The sequence below is a fragment of the Neomonachus schauinslandi genome, chromosome 2 (assembly GCF_002201575.2).
Source record: "Neomonachus schauinslandi chromosome 2, ASM220157v2, whole genome shotgun sequence".
Taxonomy (NCBI): domain Eukaryota; kingdom Metazoa; phylum Chordata; class Mammalia; order Carnivora; family Phocidae; genus Neomonachus; species Neomonachus schauinslandi.
This window is the reverse complement of record NC_058404.1, coordinates 106,193,031-106,218,486: the sequence shown is the minus strand read 5'-3', so window position 1 is coordinate 106,218,486 and position 25,456 is coordinate 106,193,031.

The window sequence follows — 25,456 nt, the reverse complement described above, 5'->3', positions numbered from 1 at the left end:
AATAAATCATGAACTTTTAATCACTTATGTTTTATACACATGCACACACACACACGTTTTTGATGCATTTTAAAATTGTGAGAAACTAGAGAGGTTGCTTAATAAAGATGTGACAATTTTTGTTACAGTGGTAAAATATTCTTTGAAGACTCAAGTTTTATGATCTAGGTGTTGGACAGAAATTTCTTGAATTTCATTTTTTTTTAAATACACATATTTACATATGCTTCAAATTCCACTGATCTGTAATCCACACACACACAAATACACACACACACAAATCAAAGGTAATATATATATAAGTACCTGTATACTACACAGTGATATTTAAATACAATTATCATGTTATATAAAACAGTGATGAACTATCTTATTTTTTCCATAATTATGTAAATAAACCAGCCAAAAGTGGATTTCTAAAACCATGTGTTTAAAACTAATGTGTTGTTAATCATCGAAATAATAATTTTCAAAAGTAACAGACACTTGACGTAATTATAGTATAACAGAAGTTTTGGTCAAAGTACACTATTGATAAATCTATTAAATGCATTGACACTTGGGGTGCCTGTGTGGCTCAGTTGGTTAAGTGTCCAACTCTTGTTTTCAGCTCATATCATGATTTCAGGGTGATGAGATGGAGCCCCGCATCAGGCTCTGTGCTCAGTGCGGAGTCTGAGTCTCTCTCCCTCTCCCTCCGCCCCTCCCCCCACACACGTGAGCTCTAAATAAATAAATAAAATATTACAAATGCATTGACACTACATAAGATGTTATACATGAAAATAAATAAATGAAGTTTCAATATAAATTGGAAGAATAGCATTAAGAATCTATTTTAATGCCACCCACTGAAAAGCAAAGCATTAGAGCAGTATGAGCAAAAGTCTGTCATTTGAGTTCCTGCAATTAATTTTATTAATTTTTTTATATCTATAAGCAATTCCAGATTTTATCAATTAGGGAGGTGAAGAAGCAACAACTGTTGGCTCCAGGAACACCCCACCTCGCCCATAATTCAGAGACCAGGGAGATGAAGTCAGAACTGTTGGCCCCAGAGTCACATCAGCCAGGCTATATCTGCTAGCAAAAGAATGGTCCACACGTGGCCACTTCTCTCTTCCCATAACTAGTTTCCAAACTCAAGTGTTGTGTAAGTGCATATAACTGATGAAATACAAACCACACTTGTGGAATCCTAGTTACCAAATAGCTGGTGTTTACCTTTCCAGGCTTTGTGGTGCAAGATGGCACAGCAGAAGTAGGTTAGGACAGGTGAGAACCCGCCTAAACCTGGGAGCCACAGTTCACAGACCTGGCTCTTCAGCAGGACCCACAGGCTTCTTCCCATGCTTAACCTCTACAGCAATAGTTCTGGCATGTTCCAGCTTAAAATATCACAACTGTACGTCATAAAATAATGACATTCTCACACTCTTTCTAGAAGAAAAGATCCAACTTCATTCACTGCATTCATATATGAGTAATATTTATTCCCCTTTACTTTAGAGTCCCATCTGAATATCCTCTAACCTGTGGATCTAATTATAAAAGTTCTACAGTACAAAGCATATATATCTCAATAGACAGAATCTATATTATACCACACCTCTCTTCTTCCCCCCCGCCTCGCGCCCAAGCGCGCGCACACACACACACACACACACACACACACACACACACACTGTACCTGAAAGAGAGAAATATAGGCAGCTATCACACTCCTATACATCTTGTTTTTTCATCCTGTCACAGGTCATAGCTGATACTTAAAACTTCCTTCTTTCTGTTACAAAGACATCTTTCTCCTAACCTCAGATATAAACTGGATGGAGTTCTTTACTTGGTGAGATAAACACAACATCCTTTCCTGAAAGATAGGAGTCTTAATGGCCCTAAGCTTTATTTTTTTGAAGCTTTTATTAACTTTTTTATTGGATGTGACAGTTCTCCAGGTGCTGATCCCTGGGTTCCAGTCATGCTTCTCCTGTCCCATTGTGAAGCAATGGTTTTTTCCCCCTTGGATAATCAGGACTGACTACTAGTCAGTACAATGACATACCACCACCCCCAATTTTTGCATGACTTGGGGGTCATTAGATATAATAGTAAAAGCTGTCACTTCCATTTCTACTACATGTTCTAAGACTCATGATTATGGGAGAAATAACTCATCTTGTCACTGTATTTTCAAGAGGCCATACCGCTTTTCTAAAACATCAGCTACTTCTACATGATGAAGTTTATGGTAAGACTGGATCAAACATTCCTGGGATAAGTCATAATTTGTACCCTTCTCAGGTATGGGACAGCCATGTATGTCATTAGGACAGCCCTCTGTGTAAGGTTTCCTCTTAAATAACCTGGTCTGATCCTTCAATGAGCATAAAATCCAAGATAGATCTGACAGCATGCTTCCCAAAAGGAAACAGTTGGAGCTATTACCGAGTTGGAGCCCTCGCCCAGTGGGGGACCACTCCTTTGGGACGGGATCATGGCTACAGCTCACAAGAAAGTTGCCCAGATTAGATAAGGAGTTCCATACTTTCCTTTTTTTCAGGTCTCTCATGTGTCCTTACCCCCCAGGCTGTTTGGTGTTCTCGGTCCTGCTTTCTGATTGCAAGTATTTCTAGCTTAGATATACGAAGCTTAATGCAATATAAAATAGCTGCCCTTTCTTGACAAAGGCCAGGATCTCTCCTCCATCCATTAATACTGGATCTAGAAGCTGACAAAGGGTATTTTTATTGGTCACCAAATATATTGACTTCCTCAAAATGGAAAGAAGCAGCCCCAGTCTCTGTAGCATTTCAGTCCCTTCACTGGCATCCACTGTAGGCTAGAAGGCAATGGGGGAAGCAAAGGGCAGTGGACATCCCTTCTCAGGTGGTATAAAGGTATCAGGGAGTCAAGAATGAGGAGTGTCTCCCACCACTCTGAACCCCAGGAACCTTCTGCAATATTCCTGATGGGATGCTATTTGGAAGCTAAGGGAGATTTTGATAATGGACTCCTAGGTAGTTAATGTACTCCCCTCGTTTTGTAGGAATTGACTATGGGATTAGCTTCCTTGATTCCAAAGGATGCCCTCTTGGGCTGTTTCCTAACACATTGCAGTCAATATGGATTTAAAGAAAAAGTGCCAAACCTAACTCCCAGTGTACTCAACTCTCTCTTGAGCTCTCCCACTCTCAGATCTTGAGAGTATACTTTTCACTTCATTAAACTTCCCTGTGGTGCTGCATCTGTGTCTTTAAATTCCTTCTCATGACAAGACAAAGAACCTTTGGTGACTCCTTCGGGGCTGGCTGGGTCGAGACCCCAGGGCCCGGGGTCTCCCCAGTTGACCCGGCAACATCTTTTTGGCAACCACGAAGGGACAAGGTAACAGTGGGTTGAGTGACCCTCTTCATCAGTGAGTCTCCAACTCTTTGCCTTCCTTGCTGGAGGGTTGCTTAGTCACTCTTGTCTTCTGGTCTATTCGCTTTCTGATCTACCTGGGAAAAAGCCTAAAAAGGACACCTCATATGCTTCCTTCCCAAGTCTGCTCCTTTTATAACACTGTTGGCCTCAATATAAACAAGAGGATGGGAGAGTCTGACTGGAAAAATGTACCAAAATCCCATACAGTCAGGCCTTTATGGGCCCAAAACCCTGATCTGTCCATACCACTTTAGCGGACCTAAGAACAGCCATCTCCTTACCCTCTACTGCTCAATCCACCATCAGCTCAGCTACCTCAGACCCTTCTTCTATTAATAGCCCACCTCACCTGTGTTCTGGCATGTTCTCTATGTGCATCCCACCTAGTCTCTTGTAAACAGGTTGCTGCCAAGATCCTGTACATGCCTCCCTCTTTTTCCTGAGTTACTTGCCTCCTCTTTGTTTGCTTATTCTTTTGTTTGTGAGATCTGAAATATATCTTAAGAGGATGGGATGAATGTTGCCTGACTCTTGTCATATACGGGGGCTTCTCTCTCATTCATTTCTGGGTTAATGGAGCCAACTGTCTGCTTAGTCTACCTCAGGACAGGGACTTAGGGAATATTACTAAGCAGCTGCTAAAACTCATTTTGTTTCAGGGAGGCTTCCTGTCTTCTCCCAGCCAGACATGGACTGTCTATTTTCACTTTCTGTTGATGAAAAAGAAAACATGTGTCTCTTCATCTGTCTGAGATGATGAGCTTTAGGACCATGAGAGCGCTTTCTTCTGTCAGGGCTTTTATCTACCTCTAGCTTTGCTGGCAACACCTCAATTCTTCTCCCTCCACCTCCCCCTCCTCCTGTTTCTGCACCACCTTGGGAGCAGCTTAAATAACAGGCTCCTCCCCCATCCTCTCCATACCGTTGGTGCCTGCCCCCCCCCTCCACCCCCGCCACCCTTGCTATCGAGGAACAAAGAGCGGCCCTCCCTGGATGTAAACCACCCTCTTCAGATTTCCCCACAGATGCTCCAAGAAAAATTGACAACGGGGAACAAATTGACTGACTTAAGTGGACCCAGGTACAACATATTTGGTATTTAAACTAATTTAAGTTTGTTAGTTTAATTAAAATAGACATGTCTTGGGGTGCCTGGGTGGCTCAGTCAGTTAAGTGTCTGCCTTCAGCTCAGGTCATGATCCCACAGTTCTGAGAGCGAGTCCTGCATGGGGCTCCCTGCTCTGCGGGGAGCCTGCTTCTCCCTCTGCCTCTCCCCCTGCTCATGCTCTCTCTCTCTTTCTGTATCTGTGTCTCAAATGAATAAAATCTTTAAAAAAAGAAAAAGATAGACATGTCTTTAGAGTTATCAGGGTTAAATATAAACTTTTATTCTACCAAGGTTTACTAAAGGTCAAATAAGCTTGTGTTATCTCTGCTGCAATTTGTCAGCAAAAAGAGGACTTTAAATTGATGGCTAATTTTGTCTGTCTCATAAGTTTTCATGGGTGATTGTTAAAAAAAAAGTAGGTTAAATAAAAAGATTTATAGGTAAACTTTTTAAATACCTTTGAAAATCTTTGGTAACCTGAAATTTTGAAGTTTGGCTAAGTTAAATGATACATTAGATTGAATTCACTGGATACCTAAGTCTTTTCCAAATAAGAGAAGATACTAAAGCATTGATTACTGAACATAGGTTTATGCTTTGGGCTTCTTATTGCAGAGAAACTGAGGATAGTTGGGTCTTTTGGTAAACATGAATTATGCTTTATTGAAAGATTGTACTATGAAAAAACATGTTTTTAGAAATTATGAAATGTATTCATGAATTTCAAATCTAAAGAATTCTGGTGTAACAGTTCACAACTGGTTACTAAATTTTCACTGGAGACTAAGGTTTCTAAGAGTTAAAATTCTGCTAAGTGTAACTAAGACTGATGGAAATAAGGGAAACAACTCTATGAAGGAAAGTGGAGATACAGGAGAAAGATACAAGGAATAGGAATACATTTTGTTGAGGGGAAAAGAAAGCAATTTTGGATGAGTTGTTTAGAGAGGAAAGGCTAGGGACAAAATTGGAATGAAAAAGAAAGTTATAGAAGGTTTGTGAAAGGAAATCTTTGGAAAAGAATTTTATGTGTGGTTGGGACTAAGATTGAAATGGGTGGATTTTAAAAGTATACTGGTATTAAGACTGAAATTCTGCTTTATTCTCTGCTAAAAAGACAAAGTTTTCTTGGATCATTGGTCTGCGCTTGATAAGAAAATTGTTGTTTTTTTTTTTCCTTTTCTTTATCTGTCCAGAAAACCAAAGCTTCTATGTTTTGTCTTTATCAGGTCTTTGATTACTTAAAAATGTTAAAATTTCTCAATGTTAAAGGAGTTAAGTTTTGCTAGCAACTATATAAATTCCTATAGAATCCCTATTGCTGCTTTGGTTAAATATAAATATTAAATTTATAATGACCTTTAATCCTGTTTGGGTATATCCTTTAAAATTTTCTAAGGTTTTTAACAAACTTCCCGAGAATTAAATGGTAAATGAAGTCTTTTTGACTAATTAGGCTAGTTTATTTGGTATGTTACATTATTGGAAAGCACTGTCAAACCAATGATGATAAGCCTTATGCTATATTATATGGGCAAAGGCTATAACAATTCTAAAAATACATGAAATCCCCTAATACATTTTGATATAAAGTCATCACTTGACATTCTAATTATTAAAATGCTATGTGTCAAAAAAATGCTATGTGTCACAGGAATAACTCAATTTCCTTGTCACTATATTATAATGAACTCATATCAGATCTTTAACCATGCCCATTTCTGAGGTGTTTTTTTTTTTTTTTTTTTTAATTTTTTATTTTTTTTTTTGGTGATTTGCAAAATGTTTCATCTTCAAGGAGATTCATAAAAGGACCTCTGACAAATACAGGTTTTTTTTTTCATCTTTAAAACCATAAAACTGAGGGCACCTGGGTGGCTCAGTTGGTTAAGCAACTGCCTTCAGCTCAGGTCATGATCCCGGAGTCCTGGGATCGAGTCCCACATCGGGCTCCTGGCTCGGCGGGGAGCCTGCTTCTCCCTCTGACCCTATCCCCTCTCATGCTGTTTCTCTCTCTCTCTCAAATAAATAAATAAAATCTTTAAATAAATAAATAAATAAATAAATAAATAAATAAATAAAACTGAACTGGGTTAGAATTTCCAGAACTAAAAAGCTGCATTCAAACTGAACAAGAATTAGTAACATGAGACTAAATGAACTAAAGAATATGATTATAGATTTTATGTTTGTTCTTTCAGATTAAGGAAATTTTCTCTTAATTATCTATGATATACAGAAAAATGATAAAGTTTTCCTCTGTGAACAAACTGAAGCATTTAACTTTTCTCCCACCTGAACCCTCTGAAATTCAGAAACTCTCAGTGAGTATTCTTTCTTCCATGGAAATTATAATTATTTGCATAAGTTCAATGAGAATCTGTTCTCCTTATAACAGGACACCATTGGAAACATTGGTTTTATTACCAAGGCTTTTGACTGGAATGTCATATTTGAGAGAGACATGCATAAACTCACATATGACCAGACAGATTTAAGGAATTAAGGTTGACTTTATGGAGCTAATGGAGCCCTTAGAAATGTGGGCCTGATACCTGGCTTATAGAGTTCCCAGAAGGCTTATCAGGTGAGTAAAGAATGTCACTTCCTGGAAGGTTAGGAACCTCAGGATATTTTGGGACCTTGAGAAGAGGAATACACACAAATCTGCAGGTATTGCAGGCAAGTCTGATGACAAGTATTTGGCTTGGTTCTGGCCTCGAGAAGCTATTAAAGGTTCAATCTAGAGATTCCTTATAAAAAGCTTCAGCAAAGCAGATTTTGAAAGATCCATATAATCAACCACTATTCTTGCTGGGCTTATATAAATAATTATCCATGTTTGTTAAAACTGGACTTATTTTTACAAAGGAATTAGTTTTGATTTGGCTATCTCTGGAAATAAGGGTGAATTTAGAAAGAACATTTGTTTCAATAATGCATCCTTATATGGATGTTAGATTCTAGCTTTGATTGTCTTTAAATGCTTGTTGTTTGCCTAAGCTAGACAACTTGAGGTAAACTTCAGCGAGATTGCCATAGTAGCTCATATAGAGATAATCTTCCTGCTTGTTACTCTATGGAGATAATAAGAGGGACCCCATGGGCATATGACTATTTAAACAGCTGGACAATGGGATGGACTCCTAACAATTCTGTAACTCAGCTGTCACCTTGATTAATTCTATGTAGCTGGGATAACAAAATCACTTCTTAAAAGCTAGAGCATTTCCGAAGCACCTGGGTGGCTCAGTCAGTTAAAGCAGCTGACTTTGGCTCAGGTCATGATCTCAGGGTCCTGGGATCTAGCCCTGCATTGGGCTCCCTGCTCAGCAGGGAGTCTGTTTGTCCCTCTCCCACTCCCCTGCCCCTCCCTCTTGCACACTCTCTTACTCTCAAATGAATAAATAAAATCTTAAAAAAAAATTTTTTTGAAAGTTAGAGCATACCCCACTCCATGGGGTTAACTAGGAATTTGTGGAACAATGGATGGCCCTACCTTCCTTATAACTGGATTAGAGAATACACATGGGGATGCTCTTATCTCCCAGAACAAGCCCTCTCCCACTTGCCAGTGATTCTTCATAATTAGGATATTGCTAAGGCTAGACATCAGGCAAAGAAGGCTTCTTAATGGTTTTATCCCTCAGCTGTATTTGTCCTGAGAGCCTCCTCTATTGATGTAAAATTACAAATAGAGGCTTTAGCCAAGCATACAGCAAGCACCTTTAACCAAACCCAACACAAAGTCACCCACCAATTCAAAAAGTGACCCTCCAAAACCTAATGGCCCTTGATATCCTGACTGTAAGTCAAAATTATACTAAAATTGAGACTAAATATATACATATCCCAGATGACTCTGCTAATATATCCAAAGTTTTAGCAGACATACACACCCAAATTAAGACCTTAAATGACTCTCAAAATAGCATTATATTATTAAATACTGAAATAACTCAAGTCTGTAAAGCAGTTCTACAAAGTAGAATGGCTTTGGATGTCTTGACAGCAGCACAAAGAGAAACAAGTGCCATTATTAAAGCGGAATGTTGTGTCTACATTCCAGATTATGACAAAAATATAACAGGATTACTTACTGATCTAAATAATCAAATTGGCACGCTTAAAGACCCTGCATTGTCATTTAATGATTGGTTACATTCCCGGTTGGAAGGTGGACTATGGTCTACCTTAAAGAGTCTTATCACATTTTTATCATGATATTAACCCTAATGTGTTGTCTCTTTTGCTTTTTTCTCTCATATTGTGGAGATACATGCAAGCAGTTCCTGATTCTTTCGCCCAGTCGACAGATGATCCCTACTACATGAAGCAGTCCTTCCTTGATGTCCGCTCTGGGCTCTACGGCAATGGCTTTCCACAATAGTTAACTGTAGGGATAGATAATGACCAAATTTGGTCCATGGGTAGAGACATCTCCACAACTCCTGTCAGCTTGAAGAAGTTAAAGAAAATGAGCCCTTCACCCTTCAATTACCTTTAAGATTTAAGGACCGAAAATTGGTCAGGGGAGAAAATGATGAGGGATAGAAGCAGAAAAATGTTCACCTTTAGCCCACAAGGCTAACCTATAGCCTGCATATTTCCAATAAAGATCAAATACATACTGGTTGCTACCTTCTTAAAGGGTCTCATGACTGCCTGTACATCTCACCTATAGTTAACACCAGCCTGAATGATAAGCACCAGAGAAATCTTGTGAAAATAGTTTTATGAGTAGAAATTCAAAGACAACATTTATGATCTAATACTCCCTGCATACCCCCCCCAACTTGAGCGCTAAGCATACAACTACCAACTTCATGCAGCAAAAGGGTAGCTCTTTCTGCCTACAGATCCTATCTCCATGCTACTTGAATAAAGTTACTAAGTTGCACTGTAAAACATTGCAAGAATTCTTCTTGACCATCACACTCAAGGGTCCTACAACATCAGTGCTGAGGACCAGTGGTAAAATCCTGTGAGATGATAAAATATAGATCCATGAAGACCAAAACAAGGGAATCAAGCTGAAGATTCGAGGCAAGATAATGAGTATGTATTTCTGCCCCTGTCAGGTGAAACAAACAGCTTCTAAGATTTGGGGGCGAGTTTGGTATAGAAAAGAAAAACATTTTTAAATCTTATTGCCACATGCCAGATAACAATACAAAGAGCATATATGCAACCATACTAAACAATGAATTCTGCACCTGATTAAACTTACAGTAAGTTATTGTCAATCTTCATGTTCTATTTTGGGCAAACAGGCAAGTAAAATGTGTATGCAATAGGAATCATCAACCTTATATTTTCCAAGTTTCTGAGGGTGACAGTAATATCTAACCTTCCCCAAGAGATGTATTATTGAATTTGTTTTAAATTTTTTTCCAAGTATTAATTCTGGGGCTTTCCCTTCCCTATTTTACTAGCCCTATCCTCAGGCATCTGGAAGTCAAATAATGAGTCTACCAATTTCAGAGAAAATATATCACACTCTGGAGCTAGAGAAATAAACAAAAAATAGTTTCATGGAAACATAATACTAATTTAAAAATCATTTTTAGCCAAAATTTATCTATCACCTAAACCCCAAAACGATGAGTACTGTATTGATCTGCATTAGTCCTCTAAATCACCAAGAACTCATGTTAACTGAAGTCAGTTTCTATTATCTTTCCAAAAAGTTCTACATATTTCTCTTTTCCAAGTGCACAGTCGTTTCCTTAATAAGACACTGGGGCCTTCAGTGACAAATAAGCGGAAGATTTATGGTGTGTACTCAGGGTCCTCCCACAAAAGTATCCAGCCTCCCAAAGGACTTGGGATTCATAATTTGATTGAAGTCTGGGATTAGGTGAAAGGCAAAAACTTCACCATTATGACCTAGATTCACAAGATTTAGTGTTCATGCTATGATACAGATTAAAAAGGACCTCAGAAGATGGCCTAACTCTTTAATTCCCGGGGATGCTCCATGATGCATCCACCTTTCCAGTTCCTACTTCAGTCCTGCTGCACTAAATGGCAACTACTCTCCATCTTTCCTCTGGCAATGAAACACTATTGCCTGGCTTCTTCCTTAACATTATCTTACCATCGACACTAAAATTAGGGGCCCCATTTCAACAGTCATGTAAACAACTTTCACTGCTACATGACAGCCAACTTTTTGGATGCAAATGCTTCCCTTCACCATTCGATCTCAATGCCTTGGTGAAAGAGGTCTTCTCTTAGAACTCTTTTGGAAGATGAATTTAGGGAGTGTTGTGCAAACAACTCTTGATGAATCCACTGTACCACTCCTTTCCACCTAATTTATGTAGTCCTTTAATATCCATTTCATCTAACAATGGCTTGTTTTCTCAACTCAATCTTTGTAAGCCATCATTGAGTCCAGAATCTATTTAATGACCAAAGTACATTGCTCCCAGATGCTCAATTTTACAAATTGAACACAGAATCGTTGGTAAGCAAATTTTGTTAAAAATCCACTCCACCTAAATTATGTTCTCCTTTACTTGTGCAGCACCCCAAGATTTAATTCCCACACATATTTCCCAGGATTGTTCATATAATTTAGTAAGTCTTGAAATTCCGCTGGCATTGTAACCCTTTCCCTCCTAGGTTTGCCTTTGTATTAATGCTGTGGGACATGCAGGGAATTATAGCTAGAAATAGGTCAGGAGATAATGACTGCTGGGAAAGGTAGAGTAAGACATTTCCTTGCAATGTAGTGACCACTGTGTGATTGTAACAAGATATCCACAGAAAACAGGGCCATCTTCACATGACGGGGAGAAATTCTGTTTCTGCTAGAATTAGAGATGCACAGGGGTATTCTGGAGTTCAAAGCCCTTACAATTAACAAATCTTTCCAATTTGAGGCATCCTACTGTTTGCTGATCAATGTCTTAATCTTTATTTAACAGACCTGACTATGTTATGAATTTAATTTACTTGGTGCTTTAGGAATCAACAAAATCCTGCATCTGCTTTTAGATACATGAGCCATAGGGTTTCAAAAAACATACTCTAAAAGTCGTCATAGGAATTGTTTCATTCTCTGGCATGCCCTGAATCAAGTTAACTCTAAGTCTGTTGCTTTCTCTCTCAAATACTCCAGTGCACTGGGAAATACACACTTCACCCCAGGAATATTTACTGTTCTATGACAGCTGCAACATGGTCTATTAACGTCATATGTTAATCACTTTGTTTCAAATGACCACAATGATTAGGTCAGTAAGGCTTGCCACAGCATGCACCAGATTACCAATGTCCCCCCTTCTGATGGTAACTAGATTGTTACTTCATTGGAACACAACTAGATCTGTTAATAAGCCGTGATTTTCCAGGTGCCAAACCTTGAAGATCCATGGCTTATAAAGAACTCTAGCTCCAAACTTTGCTGAGCAGATCTCAGTTGTAGATGACAAAAGGTCTCAAACTATTTAATGGAGAATGAGCTACTTATAAAGTTGTTGAAAGAACTGGAAGAGCATACCCTAACCTCTTCATCTAGCAATGACTCCTACGTAACAGGACTGAACTGTGCTTATAAGAAAACTGATTTTTCATTAAAATCAGGGATTTGAATGTGATCAAGATACTATCAAAGGACTGAGCACCAGGAACAGGGCAGATGTGCTGACAAGGTCAGAAAGTTACTGCCAGAACCATGAACTCTAGTTTACTGCAAGATCTGAACTAGCAAAATGGATCTCGTGAACTACTGGCTGTTACCCCACTTAACTCAGCACCAAAATCAAGTATGTAAGTAAATCTTATGGAGAGAAACTAAATTTTCACTGGAATCTTTATTGCAAGTTTGGAATACACCATTTTGGTTTTGTTTTTTTGTTTTTTGTTGGGTTTTTTTGGTGTTTTTTGGGGGGGTTTTTTGCTAGTCCCTACATTAAAGGAAAATATACCATAAGGATGTTGTACAATAACCTCAGCAGGCTGGTCTACTGAACCTACCACAATCATCAACAATCTAACATTCAGCTGAAGACATTACCCTGTCATTAAAATAGAACAGAAGTGCTAAGAATTGGGTGCTGGTGAGCACTAAGGATGAGTTTCAAAATCTGTTCTAGTCATGATGATTCTGTATACTAATACCTCGATCCTAAGCAGGTCCCTTCCCCTCTCTGACCCATTGTCTTACTTTTTGTATATGATATTAATGCTTTAGATTAGGCAACTTTAAAACTTTCTAACATGTCTTAACATATTCTAGCATTTAGTAAACATCTGCTAAAAAGAAGAGTACTGGGATTTAGGGGTTTTCTATTCTTTACAACAGATTTGTTTTAGCTTGTGGAGGAAGATTAGAGAGTATGTGTGTGTGTATTAGTAAGGAAATGTTAAACTTATTAAAATTCAGTAAGAGTAGAATAAACATTAGACTACACATTTATAAAAAGCTACAAGGAAGAAAAATACGAATAAGAAAGTATTATTGTGCCTCAGAAAATGAAGCAGCTGCCTGGAGCTAAAGGGGAAAAAAAATGTATCCAGACACAAGGGACAAGCTTTATGAAATACCTTAACTTCAAATACAAAGATCTCGTGCCAAAATACATATTTAAGAACACGGTAATGAAAATATTGTAGGAAGAGCTGTGAAAGGCTTTGGTTGTTGGGACAACCTTTATCCCCATTTCTTTTTATTTTCTAATCTCTCAGTGCTCTGCCTGTGAAAATTTTTATAGCAATGATCATGTAACATTTTATTTCTAAGAGAAAAAAGGGGGGGGGGGAAGGAACAAAGCAAGCTGTCAGAATCATACACTCTCGATTCACAGAAAATACCAGAGCCAACATGTCATTAATCAAATGGTCCTAACCTTATTTTTATTCTTCTTAGAAATAAAGAAAGAAGAAACTGGGGGAGAATGGAGAAAGGAAGAATGATGGAAATGGGGAAGCAGGGGAGGGGAAAGGGAAGAGGAGGTTGGGGAGAGCAAGAGCAGAGGGCAATGGGAAGCAGAAGGAGAAAAGGATAGAAAAAAAAAACAGCAAGAGGAAAAAGGAAAGGAAAGAGAAAGATGGAGAGGAAGAAAGAGCAAAGGGTAAGGTGGAGAGAAAGAGAAGGAGGCTAGAGAAGAAGAAACACCAATGGCAACAATGTCACCACCCCTGGTACTCTGAACTGCATGAATTTTCACAATCAGCTGTATTCCTCCACCTCTAGTACCTACATTTCCCCCAGATACAGTGAAAACGCTGTCTCTGCTTCCTAAGCTCAATGGTCTCTGATGGAGTTTCAGGGTATGATTAAAAAAATGCGCACACTAGGGAAGACTGAAAATATGGGGTGTGTTGTGAGAGAGACAGAGACACTGAGAGAGACACTGAAATTAGTAATACCAAAAAACAACAAATAAATCTTCAACTTTGAAACTGTCTTTTGTTATCAGTAACCAGGTGCTACCATTTTAAAGCTGAAAAAAATGATCTGCTCTATCACTTATAGAATCATTCATCAATATTCATCAAGGCATTAGTCATACATTTCAAAGGGTCAAAATTTACCATTTGATTCCCAGAACAGCGATAATACATTGGTTAAAGTCAAAATAAACTAACCTCCACTCACCATAACTAGTATAACAGACCTTCCAGAAATTTCAATGCGTATGGCCGTAAGAGGTAGAAAGGAGAAAAACAAAAAACAAACAAAAAAACTGAACACAGTGATTTAGCTGTACCAACCTTTAAGGAAGTGTTATGAAAATCAGGGTTAAACAGGAATTTGATCTATTCACTCTATGTGAAATCTTTCAATTTCCTTTTAGTTCTTCTTTAACAAAATGTTACATCTTTTCAGAAGACCGCCCTGCCTCACACAAACCCTACTGTTTCATTCTACTTGTACAAATAAAAATATTCCAACTTGCAACTGAAATGAGAATGCTTTTAATATATTTTTATATATAATTGTCCTGACAGGCTATTATTCTAAGGCATTTACTAGTTTGTTTTTTTCTGTTTTCCAGCTCTGAACTGAATAAGATTAAGAATCATGAATCAACAGTCTTATTTTATTAATCAGAGAACTGGCTGTCAATCATGTGGTGAATTTGGGCTTTAATCTTTGTCATTCAAGTCTCGAATGTATAATTTACATAAAGAAAGCCAGTGATTACTATGACTACTTTAAATGACAATTAACATATTTTGTTTGAATTCTGTCAAGATGAAAAGGTCTTAAATTGAGTGCTCATCTCAGCAGTTGAAACTAAAAGGACCTGTAACTTCATAATCTTTTCCTTTTATACAAGACCAGAAAACAGTGAAGATTGAGACCACTTGAAATACAATTTTTTGTCACATTTTCTCCTGTGAAACAGTAATATATATTTCTGACAACAGGTCACATCTCTTTTCTCTTTTAGATGTGTTCTACAATAGGAGATAGTAAGTATGAGTTCATAAGAAACTCATCTAGGGTTTATATGTACAAGGGTCCATGCTATTTCTAGCTCATTGACCCACGAGTCTTGGCATATATCTTTTATCTTCAAGGTTTAGGGATGCACCTCCATGGAAGGTAGTAGGATTAAGAAAAAAAAAAAAAAAAAGGGGGTAGATACTCTCTTTTTTTTTTTTTTTTAGAGAAAGTCTTGTGGAAGCTTCCACAAGACACTTCCAATTAAATTTCACTGGCCAAAATTCTGCTATATGTCAACATTCAGTTGGAAAGGAATGTGAGAAATGTTATCACTCTGGGTAGCCATGTGCTTACGCCTAGCCCCAAATCAGCAGGTATGTCACACTGGAAAAGGAACAATAGATATTAAAAGACAGCTATAATTTTTTTTTGCCATATTTTCTCTCATTTTCTTTTCCTTCTAGATTAACATAGGAGTGTCTGAGTGGGTCAGTCAGTTGAACATCTGACTCTTCATCGCAGCTCAGGTCTTGGTCTCAGGATCATGAGTTCAAGCCCCACATTGGGCTCCATACTGAGTGTGGAGCCTGCTTTAAAAAAATTTAAAAAAGAAAGAAAAAGGAAAAAAAAAGACAAAAAAGAAATAGATTAACATAGTTGGGTTTTTTTAAGATTCTTTTTATTTTGAGAGAGAGAGAGAGAGAGGGCATGAGCAGGGAGAAGGAAAGAATCTCAAGCAGACTGTGTTAAGTGTAGAGCTGGACATGGGGATCAATCTCAGGGCCCTGAGATCATGACCTGAACCGACACCAAATTCAGCCGCCCAGCCAACCGAGTCACCCTACGTTAACATAGTTTCCATTTCGCCTTTTCCTACATTTGACCTTTCTAAATCCAGATTCTCTGTTAAGAGGAGAAAATAGGAAAGCCCTACACATTTCATGAAATTCTTCAATATTAGTGTTATGTGGCAGATTTTTAAAATGATTTTGCCTATAACATTTCTAAGTATATACTTATATTTTTACACAGGTATATTTGACTAGCTGTAGGAATGAGGCCAACTCCAACTCTGGTAAAGTGACTTTCAATATGTAATATGCTGCCCTTCAATATGTAATCTAAACATGCAATCTTAAGTATTACAATACAATTAATTATCAAAGCACTTCAGTGACATGAGGCATTATTTGGTAGACTGCATTGCTCAAAAACACTTTCTTCCTATCTTGGTGAAAGATTATCAGCTTCTCTGTTGCGCCAACTTCAAGCTCGATTGTGTGACTTGCTTTCATGAAAAAATGTGAGTGGAAGTGACACGTGTCACTTCGGAGCAGAAACCTTAGGAATCGGCACACGATACGCCACGTTCTCTTTTATTCTGCATGACTACCAGTATTGTCCAGATAGAAGTGACCTCATGTGCCTGGGGCCTGGCAAAGATAATGAGGAATAGTATTTCATTTGACCTGGGAGATTAAGGGACAGTTTTGTTTACTGTCCCATAATCTTGCTTATCCTAACTTAAATCATGATGTCTAAATTTCAGGATTTCTCAAACTCACTAGTCTTGTCAACCAAAGCCTTGCTTTTTACTGAAAACCTTCCAATGCTTTCATAATAAAATTAAATACATTAACAAAAATCAACAAGCTCAAATGATTTTGTTCCTGGTCTATGTCTGCCATGCCATTCAGTAAAACTATCCCCTACAGCTACTGCACTTCAGGCTTACTAGCCTTCTTTCTATACCTGAAAAAAGATCGAGTTTCTTTGGAGCCCAGAATCTCTGCAATAGTTAGCTCCTCTGTCCAACTGCCAGTCCCTGACCTGAATTATTCCTTCCTAGCAGCCAGGTCTCATTGCAGACCTACTTGCCACAGGTAGCTGAAGAATCCTCCCTTCTCTCAGCAACTCAATCCCACTATTCTATTTTCTTCATGCCACCAACAATATTTTGTTTAATTTGTGGTTTACTAAGTTATTTTATGTCTCTTCTCACCAGACTCTAAGCAACGTGAGGGAAAATGACATTTATTTCCTGGAATGAAGTGGATAAGCGGTAAATGCTTGTTGAATAAATGGTTGAGATGAGGTATGACACCATTTGCATGAGAGGAGCCTGACAAGGAACTCCTACTATTAATTCAGAAGAAATATAAAGCATATGGAGGCAATTTCTAGCATTGGCTGAATTTCCAAAGATTCTGTAAACTTTCCAAAGCTTTTCAGAATAAGACTTTAAAAAGATCATCACTTGGACGAATCAAGGGTCATTTTCTCCAACTATTTAATCATCTATAAATGTTCAGGCTCAGATCAAAGTAGATGATAATTCTGTCATGCTGTAGCAATGGAAAATTCATGTTTAGGATGCATTTGGAATTTTCAAATACTGAGGAACATTATCAGTTAGATAGAACTGTGGTCAAATTTAGCAGTAAAAACTCATATAGGTAAATTGTGTGTTGTTCTGGTTATGGAGTCATTTTCACATAGAGGCATCTACAAGGTAGCAGGACTTATTCTCAACCTCCTGAGGTTCTACACCCACTCTCTCAATATGCAATTAATAACATCCTCTTTTCAACGTGTAATGGTGACAAATGAGAATATTTAAATTCAGTTGACAACAGCCAAGCTGGAGTTCAAAGAGCAAACCTTTGGTTAATCCAAACAGTGACAATTTAGACTATGGGTGTTCAATGATAGGGCCTTTGTGGTTTATGAAAATAATTTTAAGAGAAAATATTCTCTCAGCTACCTGAGAGAGTCAACATAAAAGCATTGTTTCATCATACAAAATTTTACTTAATGGGATTTTTTTCATAGAATTAGATACCTTAAACTAGTTATAACTTATGGAGACAAGCATGCTTATAACCTTCTTCACTGAGATTCACATAATTTTCACATAATTAACAGTGATAAATGTTAATTAGATAATTTATCAATGACTTTTTCCAATTCTGTCCCTAACTGCCTAACCAGCACTATTCTTCCAACATGAAGTGCCTTTATCAGCTGAAGAAAGTTATTTCAACAAAATAATGTGAGACTTTTACAGTTCAAACTATAAAATATGTCTTAATTCTAACCAAACTGACCTTATAAAGTCAATACAATCTCGGTCAAATTCTCAATAGGTTTTTGTTGATAAAAATTGGCTATTTGATTCTATTATTTGTGTGGAAAGGGCAAAGGTTCTATAAGAGGCAAAATAATCCTCAAAAGAAAAATAACAAGATTATCAGATTTCAGTGCTTATTACAAAGGTATACTCATCATGACACTGTTGTATGGGCACAGAATTAGACAAAGTATTAATGGGACAGAATTAAAAGTCCAGAAATAACATGTATGCTTATACAGTTCATTGTTTTTCAACCTAAGTACCAAATTCAATGAAGGAAAATAAAGTGTATTTTCAACAGATGATGTGAAACCACAGAATAAATTGGTAGAAAAAAGTAAACCTCCACCAACACCTCCTACCACCCAAGATAATTATCTCACAATGGATTACAGACATAAAAAGTAAAGCTAAAGCCACAAATCTTCAAGAAAAAACATAGAAGAAAATCTTTGAGGCCTTGGGGTAGGTAAATATACTTTTGTGAGGATGCAAAATGTAGTAGTGTAAGTAGTGGATAAACTAGACTTCATCAAAAATCAAACACTAAGGTCTTTAAGTGTTGTTTTTAATAATTGGTTAAATATGGTCTTTTGCTAAAGCTCAGCAAAAGACAGTATTTAAGAAATGAAAAGGAAAGCCCAGACAGGAAGAAAATATTTTGGTACACATATCTAAGGAATAGTATCCAGAACATATGATAACAAATCAATAATAAAAACACAACTGTCCCATAAAAATTGGATGAGGGAGAGAAAATTAACAATTTATGAAAGAAAATATATGAAAGGCCAATAAGCATTTTTAAATGGAACTGACAGAATTAGGATTCAGGGATCCCTACAGTAAAACTCAGAAACATTGGAATGATTAAAAGGACTAAAACCACCAATAATTGATTAAGGTATGGAGCTACTGGAATCTTCATACCTTGCAAGGAATAAGATAGTTCCATAATTTTTTAAAGGTCTTATTTATTTATTTGAGAGAGAGAGAGAGCAAGAGATCAAGCAGGGGCAGAGGGAGAGAGATAGGGAGAAGCAGGGTTCGATCTCAGGACCCAGAAATCATGACCTAAGAGGAAAAGCAGATGCTTTAACTAACTGCGCCACCCAGGCGCCCCAAGATAGTTCCATCATTTAAGAAGACAATTTGTAGTCTCTTGTAGTTAAACATGTAGCTACCCTATGACCTAGGGAATTCCATTTCTAGGTACTTAGAGAAATTAAGACATATGTCCAAAAAAAGGCAATATCACAATATCCAAAGCAGCACGAACTCTGGAAATTAACTAGAAATAATGTTGTGTAGCAATGGAAACAACCAATCATCCTCAACATGAGAAGGAATAAATACATTGCAGTATATTCTTGCAATTATATACTATTTTAAAAAGAATGAACTACTAGCACATGGAACAACATTGGACAGACGTCCAAAACATCTTATTGAGCAAAATGAAGCCAAACCCAAAACACTACTGTGGGGATCCATTATATTAACATCAAGAATAAGTGAAATTAACTTGTGATAAAATAGGAAGAGCAATTTCTTGTGGGTATTTGAATTGACTGGCTGGGGGTACAAAGAATTTTCTAGAATGATAGAAATCTTTCATAGTTTTATTATGTTGCTGGTTACATGGGTACATTTGTGTGTTAACATAATCGAACTTCGGAGAATTCCAGCTCAGCATGAAGCTTGGAAGTCACCTCTCTGTACTAATAACAAAAAACTAAACACACTGAGAATCAACGCTTCTTAAATCAGTAAGAGAAGTGAGGCTGCAGGCAACTCACTGCCCTCAAAACTGGAGACGCAAATAGGCAGATACAGGGAATCACAACTTACCTGAGCAGAAACTCGGGAGCTGAAACTTCGTGAGGAATGAGTGCTGAGTAGGAAAACCGCAACTGTAGTTGACAAATTGCTGGAGGCTCAATGCAGACAGCTCTGAGTGTTAACAACTCCAGGGAACCCAGTTAAGAGGGGCCCCCACAGTTTTGGGAGATTTTCCCCCAGGAACCTGACCAGCTTCTCACAGTAAATACATTTCCTGCTTTTGTCGGGGGAAAGGGAAAAGGAACCATTTTGAAATACGCCAGAGCACAGTGTTCTTCTTAAAAAGGGCTGCCCTCAGGAGAAACTAATTCATCAGAGCCTGATTCCCTGGGGTTTTAGCAAAGCCTACCTCGCCTGGGAGAAGGGAGATACGCAATTCCAGTCCAATCTAGCCATCCTGTTCTACTGAAGGGAAGAGAAAAAAAATGAGAAACACTTGTGAAGTTCACAGCCCTCACTAGAGCACAGGCTCACTAAAAGACAGACCTACTCATAGGACTATGGAATGCTTCCCCCTGCCCCACACCTCACCACTGTTATTTCCAAAGGCCTACTTACAGTGCTAATTTTACCTAGTGCATTATGTCAGCTTAACAAGAAAAAATTACGAGGGCGTTCTGAAGGGCAAAAAACACAACTTGATTTCTTTTAGGTTTGAGTGTCAGGTGAAGGGAATTTACTGAGTTCTCCCACTAGGTACTACTCCTTTATTCCAAAACTTAGTGGGAAAAAAATTTAATAAAAGTAGCAGAGAGGAATGATAGCCTAACTCCTTTACCTTGATGTTAAAAAGCAAGTTGCTTGAGGCACAGCATCCTTATACAAGAGTTCACCCAGCTAATCATTATTACATTTGCTTTTATTTGGAAGGCTTTATATATTTCTTTTAGGAAATTATTGTTTTAAAAGTTAAAAAAAATGACAAGTTCTTAAAAATAACTTGCAAATTCATATGAGGGAGTATACCAAAGGTGGGTAGATATACTTATTAATTAGGGGAATGGAATCTGGAACATATTTATGCAAAAATCTAATTATAATGGATGCGACTGTCTTTCATTGCCTCTCAATCTGCTTTTTCAGTTTATTTTTTTAATTTCCTGTATTACACGTTTTTCTGTGGCTGCTGTAACAAATTAACACAATGACTTAAAACAACAAGAATTTATTCTGTCACTGTTCTGGAGGCCAGAAATCTCATATCAAAGTGTCAGCTGTATAACACTCTTTCTGGAGGTTCTAGGGAGAATCAGTTTCTTGCCTCTTCCAGGTTCTGGTGGCTGGTGGCCTCCCTTGACTCATGGCAACATCACTCCAATCTCTGCCTCCATGTTCACATGGCCTCTATCTATTTTCTCCTTTGTGTGTCTTTTATGTGGATACATATCAATGGAGTTAGGGCCTACCCAGATAATCCAGGATGATCTCCTCATCGCAAGATCCTGAAATTAATTACATCTGTGAAGACCCTTCTTCTAAATGCGTTAACATTCCCAGGTTTAGAAGATTAAGACAAGGACACATCTTTTGGAGGGCCTTTCAATCCACTGCACATATCAATATCAAATGAACATTACCCTGTGCGCAGCACTGTGTTTGAAGCTACATCAGAGGACATACAGAGTAACAGTTATCTTCCCAAGTGCTTGACTTTATATCCCAGCTCAATTTCTTAAGCTGAGTGAGAATGGGTACATTACCAAGATTTATTGTTTCAATTATGTGTAAAATGGGAATAAATAATAATATTTACATCAAACATTATTTTGTGATTTTAAAAAAGAACAATGAAGCAAGTAGATTCTTTCCTGGCACATATTAAGTGTTGAGTATATTTTAATTATCTGTTCAATAAAAAAGACACATTTACTGATTTCCAGGAATTTTTACATCATCAAATCTACACTAAAAACAAACCGCAATCCCAACATATCTGCTACATACTTGGAATTTGTGGTCTCATCATGGAAATGATTTACCTTCTTAGCAATTTTTGTTTCTATTATACTGATAAAAGTTGTGTTCCTTGCTTTATATTACCTGGCAACTAAGAGAAATAGATCAGAAGGAATATAAATGGCTTGAGAAAGGTAGCCTGGAATTTAAAGTTTGACATCATAAAGTGGAGTGGGAGATCATCCACAGGCATACTTTTCCTTCCTCTCGCCTACTTTCTGCCCACTTCCCTCCTTTCTTTCTACCGCACCGTGTTCCACAGTTTATCAAAAGAGCACATGTTGAAAAAAAGATAGGACAATAAAGTAAAACAACAAAGCTCAAGAAAACCAAAATAGATTTGTCTTTTCCAGTAAACAGACTTTCTGGTTTCCCCTGTACCCTCTGTTCTGCTGCGTGGCCCACAGACTGGTGCTCACAGTAGGGTGTTTGCTTGCAACAAGTCAGCTCTCACCAGTTGTATGCTCACTTGCTTCACACCCGATTATTTAAGTCAATACTATATAGATAGAAAACTATTAATTCAAAACAACATTGGTTGTTTTTATAAAAATGAAGTTGAACTACTTAGCAACATCAGATAAAAGTGAGTATGCCATTTAAAACAGTTTTCATAACAGTCACAGGCCACAATCCAAGACTGGGGGGAAGAAGGAAGGAATCATAAAAATCGCAAAAAATTCTACACTCCAATTGCTTCACAGATGTATTTATTGCACTTTAAAAACTGAAACTGGACACTGTAGTATAAGCAAAAGCATGCTCTTTGGAATTCTAGTCAGTGAGCCCAAATCAAAGAAAAAGCCTTCATCCCCTATCAAGGGATTAGTGATGTATTCGTTTCTGACAGTTGCCCTAACAAAGCACCATACACTCGTTGACTTAAGCAACAAAACAGTATTCTTTGTTTGTTTGTTCCCGAGATTAGAATCGAGGTGTCTGTCAGCAGGGATGGTGCCTTTCTGGAGACTCTTGGGGAGAATCTGTTCAATGCTTCTCTCTTAGCTTCTTGTGGTTGCCTGCAATCTTTGGTGTCCCTTGGCTTATAGACACATCACTCCCTGATCTCTGCCTCCAGCTTCACATGATTTCTTCTCTCCCCTCATTTGTGTATGTGTGTCTGAATTTGCCTCTTCTAAAAGGACAACAGTCATGAACTCATCTTAATGAGATTACATCTTCAAAAACCCTATTTCCAATTTAGGGCATGGGTCCAAGTTATGAGTGGACATGAGTTTTTGAGGGACACTATTCAACCCAGCATAGCTAATAAATTCCATTTTTACTTGTATATTTTAAGGTAAATTAATGCTTAAAATATGCTTCTATAATTTTTGTCACTATTTTAAAGTTAGTTTTCAATTAATCACATAACAACATATCCCAATTGCAAAATATAAAAAGAGTAAATGATTCAGATCAGAAACATATAAAATATATAGGACTATAATTGAGTCTTACATGGGGGAGATAGGGTAAGTTATATAACTTTTAATATATACATAAGCTTCTAACTTAAGAAGCAAGGAAAAGAACAGCAAATAAAACCTAAGAAATATAGAAGAGGAAAGAAACAAAGAAATATAAAGTTTTTAAAATGCAATAAAACAAAAATCAAAAGACAAAATTGGGTCTTTGAAAAAATTAATAAAATCTATAAATACTTAGCAAGACTGCTCAAGACAAAAGAGAAAATATAACCTTAGTATTATGAACAGAAAGGAGGACATCAGGATAGATTTTACAACATTAAAAGGATAATATGGGGCCCCTGAGTGGCTCAGTTGGTTAAGCGTCCAACTCTTGATTTCAGCTCAGGTCATGACCTCAGTCATGGGATGGAGCTCCATCAGATTCTGCACTGTGACTGGAGCCTGCTGAAGACTCTCTCTCTCCCTCTCTCTGCTCCCCCCCAACACATGTGTGCACATGTACTCTCTCTCTCTTAAAAAAAAAAAAGGATAATATAAAAATACATTGAATACCTTTAAAACAATACATTTAAATTTTTATATAAAATGGACAAAGTTCTTAGAAAAATAAAACCCAGACCTTATTGGAGCTGACAGAAGAAATTAAAAATCAGATTAGTTTGATATTTATTTTAATAATTGAAACTGTTACACAAAGAAGTCCCTTGGCAGAGATGAATTAACCAATACATTCTTTGAAGTGTTATTTAAGGGGGGCCGGGGAGGGAAGACCAATTCTATCCAAACTCTTCCAGACAATAGAAAAAGAGATAACACTTCCCAAAATGTTTCATGTGAAAAGCATAAACCTCACAAAAATGGCATCAGATTATTGTTAGAATGCACTATCACAGAACAATCTCTCCCCTGACCATAGATGCAAATGTCCTAAATTAAATGTCTACAAGGTGAAACCAGTGATACAAAAAAAGGATAATATATCATGACTGGTGACATTTTTCCAATGATTGAAATATTGATTTCACATTCAAAAACTAATATAATTCACCATTAACAGATTAAAAAGGTAGAAAATTCCTTGACTAGATAGGTAAAGAGAAGCAAATTTCCCCAAAATTAAAACATTAAAAAGAAAAACAGAACAAATAAAACAAAAACTTCTCAGCAACCTAAAACACAAGATAGCTTCCTTAACCTAGTAATGACTATAACATTTAAAAAAGGAGAAAAAAACTATAGCAAACATCATTCCTAATGATGAAATATTGAAAGCTTTTCCTCTAGTTTGTTAGCTCTCTATTTACTATTATACTGGGGTTTGTAGACAGCATAATCAGGTTAGCAAAATTTATTAAGTATATAAGGATTGAAAAAAGGAAATAAAATAATCATTAATTTTACATAATTGTACACATAGAAAAAACTAGAGACATACTCTCATAACTAATATATAAAATTTTCATGGTCTGTGGACATAAATATGTGTGAATATATACTTATATTATATACATATAAAATAAAAATAAAGAGTAAAACTTTAATAATACTGTTCAAAATATTTTCAAACAATCTTAAGATAGAAATAGCTTGGACTGACTTATAAGGAAAGATATATAGGACCAGCATGCTGAAAATTGAAATATATTCTCATGAGAAATTTTAAAAGATAAATATAATTATCTACATCCTTATCACAGGATAACATTAAATAATATTACATCACTTCACAAAGAAGTAATTCCATTTCTCCCACCACCAACCTTTGTGCTCTTCTTGACATATATTTTACTTCTAAATAGGTTATAAATATACATTTTCATTATATTCACTTTGATCAGCCAATGGCCTTTAAGGAAAATTTTTTTTTCATTAAGCCTAAAGAACCTCCTTTAAAATCTAAGTGTGCCAGGGGCACCTGGGTGGCTCAGTGGGTTAAGCATCCAACTCTTTATTTCGGCTCAGGTCATGATCTCAGGTCCTGATCTCAGGGTCCTGAGATCCATTCCCTGTCAGGGCTCTGTGCTCAACATGCAGTGTGCTTATCCCTCTCCCTCACCCTCTGTCCCCCTGCCCTTCCCCCTGCTCATACTCCCATGTGTATTCTCTCTAAAATAAATAAATAAATAAATAAATAAATAAATAAATAAATAAATAAA